Raw genomic sequence first — 7,584 nt, 5'->3', positions numbered from 1 at the left:
AGCGAACACTTTTGTCCTTTTCCATTTTAAATTTAAAGCTTATTTATTTTTTCTTTTGTAATAGCAATATTCTAACTGAATTAAACTGTATGATCTTAAGTTGCAAGTTTTCTGTGTAAAGTCCTGTTAAGTACTTGAGACTGGACTTTTTCTAGCTGTTCAGCAGTTAAACAACATGAATCACCAAACGATTCTTAATGTAAGTCTGTGTACTTTAAAAAGGTTACCAATGTATATATATGTAACAGTACTCAAACTATATAACCTTATAAAACATATTGGCTAATATTTGAAATACTTCAAATATTTAGTGGTAGCTGTTACTGGTGTTTTTGCACGAAACCAGCAATGCACACAACAGTAATATGGCAAATAGAAAAATTCATTCTTACTGAATGAACAGCCTCACTGTTTTTTAATGCAAAATACTACTATGTTTACATTATTACAAATTCCCCATTTTCTTTAATCCAGTGTGTCTTTGTCTTAGTTTAATGTTCTGCAGGTAACAGGGACTTTATAATTAACCAGTCCATTCATTTCTTTGTTTTTTAATCAGCTTCTGGAGTCTGCATATTATATGGAAGATATAATCAGGTCAAGAACAACAAGACAAAGAATTCAGAGAAGGAAAACACCCCAGAGTCATCAGAAGATGAATAAACCGATTTTGGTCTCTTAAAATCAGGTGAGTACAAATAAATAAAACTGAATCTAAACTCTGTGACCCAGGTGTATGTAGCAACCCAGCAAGTTAGCCGCAAGTACTATTGCCCAACCAATTTTTTGGCATAAAGGTCGATACCACTGGAGATATTTTGAAAGTACTGTTAAACCTTGTTATGTATTTCTTTCTTTCTTTTAAGATGTTACAATGTAGTCTAGGATCCTGTTAGTGAATCAGTTTTCCCAATAAACAGTATGGATTGAGGTACTCAGTAGTTTTCAACATAAGCTTTGAATGTTGTGATGATCACTCCATCAGTGTATTCAGAAAATATCAGGTCTTCTTCCACAGTAATACATTTTGGAGGGAAAGTTCATCTATCAGTATGTTTGTGGGGGTGTAATAGTTAAGAGGAAACGATGTGGCCACACTTGGTATCATCATGTAATCTGTGCAGTTATGGATTCTTCTGGATTCTTTGTAGTCCTGCCCTGTTTCCTAGTTTGCCATGTTTATCTGTCTATAAGTACCTATACGCTGCCTGCGCTTTATGCTGTTTTATTTGAAAAGAAATCCAGATGCAAAAAGTGCAAACCCTTTGAAAAAAATAACAGTTACTGGAAAAATAATTTTTTAAATTACTGGTAGATTTTTAATCATGGAACTGTTTTTTTTTTAGGGTTTAAATCAGCCTAGACTTTGATTATAGCTTTATTCTCCTGCTCAGTCTACTTATATAGAAATCTCCTGGTGTTCCTTTATCTGTAAGGTTGTTTTACATTATTGTAAAACTGTGTTTTTTGTATTGTGCTATTTATTTATTCAGTTTTCTATTTTTTTTTTATATCAACATATATGAAAAAAACCCAAAACACTTTCAGTAGAAAAGGAAAAAAACCACAAAATATTTTTTGGGCTTTTTTTTTTTTTTTTTTTTAGCAGTTTCCTGTCATTTTCAGCAAAATAGCCCAAAATGGCAGAAGGTCTCTTTGTTCTTCAGTCATCAGTTAACTAAACAAGCATATCTCTTGTTTGTGGGTACCAGAGAGGAAATCCATGCAGGCACAGGGAGAACATGCACACTCACAGAGAAAGACCCCAACCAGGAGCTTTTTCTGTGAGCAGACAGACACCGCCTGTGTCTAACATGCAGCCCTTTATATGTCATTACATGTTATTGTTATTATTATTAGTATCATTAATGTTAATATTACTTATGAATAAAAAATATTGTATTGAAAAAAAAAATACCCTGCAACACTGTCAATTGTGTAATACAGTTTGCGCTGAACTCTTCTACTGTTTACTGACCTATTTGTCAATCTTATGGTTTAAACATTGGCTAAAAGTCCAGACAATGAAGGCATGCTCAGAATATTGCTGTGTCATAAACCAGCACAATCAGTTAAAGTTATATTGCTCGTCAGCTTTGTCAGTAGCAGATAGCAGTTTAGATCAACCTAACCCCACTGATAGAACCATTCCAGTAGGACAAAAATTATCACATACTAGGGAATATACAAAAAGATAAAAGATTCCCATGTGCAAGAATTTTTGCATTATTTGCATGAAGACCAAAATTTTCATTTATCAACTATTATAAATACCAACACCGATACATGAGCAAATAAACAAACACTGGCTAAATAAATATCGTCCAATTTTGGCCCTATATATTTGCTCTATGTTACATTGTTCAGTTGCACCATGAAGCTTTTTGACCCTCTGAGTTTTGTTTAAAAAATAAAATAAAAATTATGTTATTTAACTAGCATATAAATGGTAGATATTTAACAGTATTACTGAAGAGAGTTGATACCAGTTGATGTCAGGTTAATGCTGTTTCTGACAGAACAGTTTATAGCTGCAAGTATAACCTTACTACTAGCTTTTCATTTTGGCCCTTTCAAAGGAGCAAACACAAACCATAGATTATTCTATTGGTATATCAGTGTCATAGGTGTGAATTAAAGTACAGGTAATGCACAATGCTTTGTATAGGAGTTTTCTAAAGAAAGATTATGTATAGGATATCTTGATGCATGCTCAATCATGTTGACATAGCGTTTTGTCACTCATCTAAGTGACTTCTTCAGTCTCAGCTGACTGCAGGTTTTCCCAGACTTAGAAACAGTACGTTTCAGCACCACTGAAAGAGTAGCCACTGTCCTGTAGGTGTAAATAGACTGCATAGTCCTGGCCTGAAGAGTTGGCTCTTCTGTGTTGTGGCATTCGCTTAGCCAGCGGTTGTTTGGTTTCACCGATGTATAAATCATGGCAATCCTCCTGGCACTTAACAGCATAACCGATCCTTGGGAGTCGACCAATTTTTGCCACAGCATGTTTTAGAGTTTGAAAGCCACGGCTGTGTTTAGAGAAAATGCGTCTTAGCTGTTCCGATAATCATCTAGCACTTTATTCAGCATTGCACCTTGAGCATAGATTTGCATATGAAGAACGTTTGCACAGAAGAGTTTAATTATTTACTGAATATTTATTGTGTTTTTAAAAATCTGTAGGTAGCCTTTAGGTTTCAGGTCCTTCACAGCTGCTCCTCATTAAGAAGTGTGGTGGTGGTCTTGAAGAGGAAAGGTTGTTACTGAGAGCAAATAAGGTTAACCATTGAGGAGAGCTGGGGCAAATGTGTGTGAAAAAATCTAGAAATAAAGGTGGTGCAAAGAAGTGGCTTTTCTTTGCCCTTCTTTCCTTTATCCTCTCCAGGGTGTTTGGGCAAATGTTCCCCTTTTTGGGATTTACTTACTTGGATGATTGAGCATGCATCAAGACTTCTTGATATGATGTTCTTCTGCTTCCATGGCAGCTGTGTCTGTGGGGATGTACACTACAATATTAAAATGTGAACTAGCGGAACTGCAGAATGTTGTACAATTATAGAAGTTTCTGTAAAAAAAAACCCTTTACTGTAGAGATAAATAGCTGTGATATGTTCAGCAGCAAAGGTAACAATGTTTCATAACCAGTCTGAGACTGGGGCAACAATGGGGCACAAGAACCAGCACAAAAGGTAATGCATTTTAAGTTTTTGGATTTGCCACTGAGAAATCATTAATGTGTTGTTTATATTGAATCTTTAAAAAAGAAAGAAAGAAAAAAAATCTGTCATGAAATCTCAGGATCTCCCTGTGTTCTTTTCTACAAATATCATGTACTTCTCTTCTGAAAGTGGTTTGCTTGTTTTAGTTCAATTGCAAAATCTGTAATATTACATACTCAAGTTAAAAACACATTTAACACTGCATTAACGGGGTATTTTAGTCAGCTCGCACACATTTATTGCACCCAGACATTTCTAGAAAGGCCTACTCAGCACTGCCATTATCAGTACAAATGAAAGTGAGGTAGTGCAAAGAACACAAGCAGCTTATCAGTGTATCACGTACTTTGTGCAGTATCGTTTTTCCACTTGCAAAATGTCCAATAAGCCTGCATATGTTTCTCTTTTTTTTTCAATCAAATCAGTATCTTTTAAAATGTTTTAAATGTCAGTACTAAAAACATTTTCTGCATTTCATCCACATACTCTGAGAATTGCCATAAAAAGGGAAAATGGCACAGGTTCTCTTCACAAAAAGGGAATAATACAATCAAACTCAGAAGATGAAAAGCAGAACTTTATTTGCTGTATTTTCTTGCAATACAGCACCTTGCATCAAGGTGACGATGTGCAATAATAAAAAATGCTCAAAGTATAAACAGAATTTACATCAGATTTTTGTTTCAGCTAAAAATAAAAGTGTGTGGTGGTCACAGCCATAAATTGAAGAGCTGCAGTTCCAAATGCATTTTCCTTGTTGAACAACAACACTTAACCAAAACAATGCAACCATGTACTGTAAAAAACAAAACAGACAAAAAGTGTTTGTTTGTTTTTTAAGCCAGACATGTCAGGTGAGGTCTAAAAGTGACTAAGCAAATTATCAAACATAAGGCAGTGGTGCCCTAAAGCATAGCGTTATCATCTATTTTTATCTAAATGGTATCATATTTTGCAAAACAACCAACAACTTACGTTGATTATAAATGATTTAACCCTTAAATTCCTTAATATCATGTTTACTGTGTCTTCTTTACAAACTGACTTGTGGCAAACAGAGGTGCACCCTCCTGGGCATTAGCTAGAATTGTGGTTCAAGGAGCTTCAACACTGGCTTCACTTTTGAGAGCCTTGAGGAGCTCCCTCCATGTTTTATGATAAGACCAGGTCTCCAAACTCCTAGATACCAATCTGATCAAGTGCCAGAATAAACCAGTCCCATGTATCCAACCTTTAAAAGTGTCTACACCCTGATGTTAAGAGTTGTCTTGTGGAACGAGCGAGTCTGTTTTGTGTGTGTGTGTGTGCGCGCGTGTACGTGTGCGTGTGTGTGTGTGTGTTTAGGAACCATTTCTTTAGTAAAAGTTGCAATAAAACACTTTAAAAACAGCTCCTAGTCTGAGGCTCATAGTTTCTTTAAAAATTCCAGATATGACAGAGTTGTTTGTAAAAAAAAAAAATCAGCTGATTCTGCGAGGGGACCCCTTCACTGGTTTTTCATGGAATAACCCCATATTATAAACCTTGATATCAGTGGCTCGTGTTCCCTAAATATTGACAGAGGTCTATAGAGTGGAGCAATGTCCCTCACTCTAGTTAATGTAAGGACAGACAGATCGATATTTTAGCAGTGGGCTGACGCCTGTGACATTTCATCCAGAAGGTAAAATTTCCAGGGAAAGAGGAAGAACAGAGGGTCAAAAGATTCATGAAGCAATGTGTTCATTTTGGGAAAAAGTGAGGACTTGAACTTCAAATAACCCAAAACTTTTCATAATAGCATGAATCTCTGATGGTTCACTCACAGATTAATGATGACCCAGTAAGATGAAGTAATAGTAGTATATTTCATTTCTATTGCTCTGTCTCTATTTTGTGTTTTTGCACATAAACCTGCTAATCACTCTGGAGACTAAGGCAACCTGGATAGCCTCTGAAAGATGAGCTAATACTTGCACTCACCAGTGCATAAGTTAAACCTTCCTCGTAACAGGTTGGATACATATTTTTTTCTCAAAAACTGCTTCGATTCTTCATTGCATAAATTCAACAAGATGCTGAGGACATTCCTCTGAGATTTTCGTCTATATTAACATAATACCATCACAGAGTTGCTGCACAACCATGATGCAAATCACCTTTTCCACCACATCTCAAAGTTTCCCTAATAGAAGCTCATTAGACCAGTTTTGGTGAACCCAAGTGCAAATCATATCCTCACTTTCCTCTTCTTAGTAGACAGGAGAGACGCCTTGTGTCGGCCTCTACTGCTGTAACCAATCTGCTTCAAGATTCAGTGTGTTGTGCATTCATAGATGCTCTTCTGCATACCTTGGATGTGACGAGCAGTTGTTTGAGTCACAGTTGCCTTCCTGTCAACTTGAAGCAGTCTGGCCATTCTCCTCCCATCTCTGACATCAATAAGAAATTTTCATCAAGAGAACTGTTGATCACTGGATATTTTTCTCTTTTGGACCATTCTCTGTAAACCCTAGAGATGGTTGTGTGGAAAAATCCCAGTAGATCAACAGTTTCTGAAATAGTCACCCATCAGGCACCAGAAACCATCCAACATTCAGAGTCACTTAAATCAATTTCTTCCTATTCTGAAGCTCAGTTTGGACTTTAGCAGATCGTCTTCACCATGTCTGCATGGCTAAATTCATTAGGTTACAGCCATATGATTGTTTGATTTAACATTTGTGTTGACAAGTAATTAAAGGTGTAGCTAAAAACAGATGAAAGCAATCAGCTATAGGTAAACCTAATGAGGCATTAGTGAAGCAATGCAGACAAACACAAAGGAAATAAGACAGCCAAAGCAATGCATGAACAAGACAAATGAAACAACCAAACAAACAATAATAATAAATAAATAAACAGCAAGGACTCATGATGTCAGAGACAGTGTCATAAAATCAAACAAAATAAAATGCTGTAACATCCAGTTAAGAATAATGATCTTGAAGAGGACTGTGCATAGAAACACTCCTACAGCAAATAAACAGCCCGGTCTCCTCCTTTAAAAGAAGCCCATCAGCCTAATTTCAGCTTCAAGGCAGGAATACTTACCCAAGCTGGAGTAGCGGCAGATTCCAAAACTGTTGGTGACCTCTAGTGGATCATTACATTTCTCCAGAAAAGGAGAACGCTTCCCTCTCTGCATGACTACACCCAGCTCTTCTGTAGTCACCTTAAAAAAAAATGTGTACTATATTTAAAACTGACAGCAAAATACACACAACTCTGTATCTTATCTGACACACACAGCTTATGCTATTTCCTCATCTATCTATTTGAACTGTCATTACTGAAAATAATGAGTTTTAAAACCTTGTTACACCAAGAATAAATCCCAGTGAAAAAGGTTATTCGATTATGAGACTATCAGGGTCCACTTGTTTGTTTTAACCAAACACTTGTATGCTTTCTTCTTCCTACTACTTTACTACTACACATTACTTAAGGTCTATATTTATGTAATAGCCAGGTAATATAAGCATGGTCACCCCGTAATTAAATAAAAATTATGTTTTACTTCTGAAATTGTTTGACCTGCAGAAGCCTGAAGTAATATGGTATGTTATTTAAAGAATACTGTTTTCCTTTCCATCCGCACAGTCCACCATCCACAGCTTTGTTTCAGTATTGAGTTGCACATTGGCAGCAGCAACAAAAGCAACCTCAGACTGCTATATCACTGCCTCCAATCCCCCCCTCCTGTATTGTACCCACTCTAAGGTCAAGATAAACACTCCATGTGCTTATAGAAACAGGTGTCAGGCTTCAGGAAGACACACACACAGAGGCAAACGCACTCAGTTAATTATTTATCTTCTCACTGAATTGCTGACATATACAC

Source organism: Perissodus microlepis, chromosome 15, assembly GCF_051167445.1.
Source record: "Perissodus microlepis isolate ML-2025 ecotype Zambia chromosome 15, ASM5116744v1, whole genome shotgun sequence".
Classification (NCBI taxonomy): Eukaryota; Metazoa; Chordata; class Actinopteri; order Cichliformes; family Cichlidae; genus Perissodus; species Perissodus microlepis.
The sequence above is the reverse complement of the archived record's forward strand: the minus strand, read 5'-3'. Positions refer to the sequence as shown.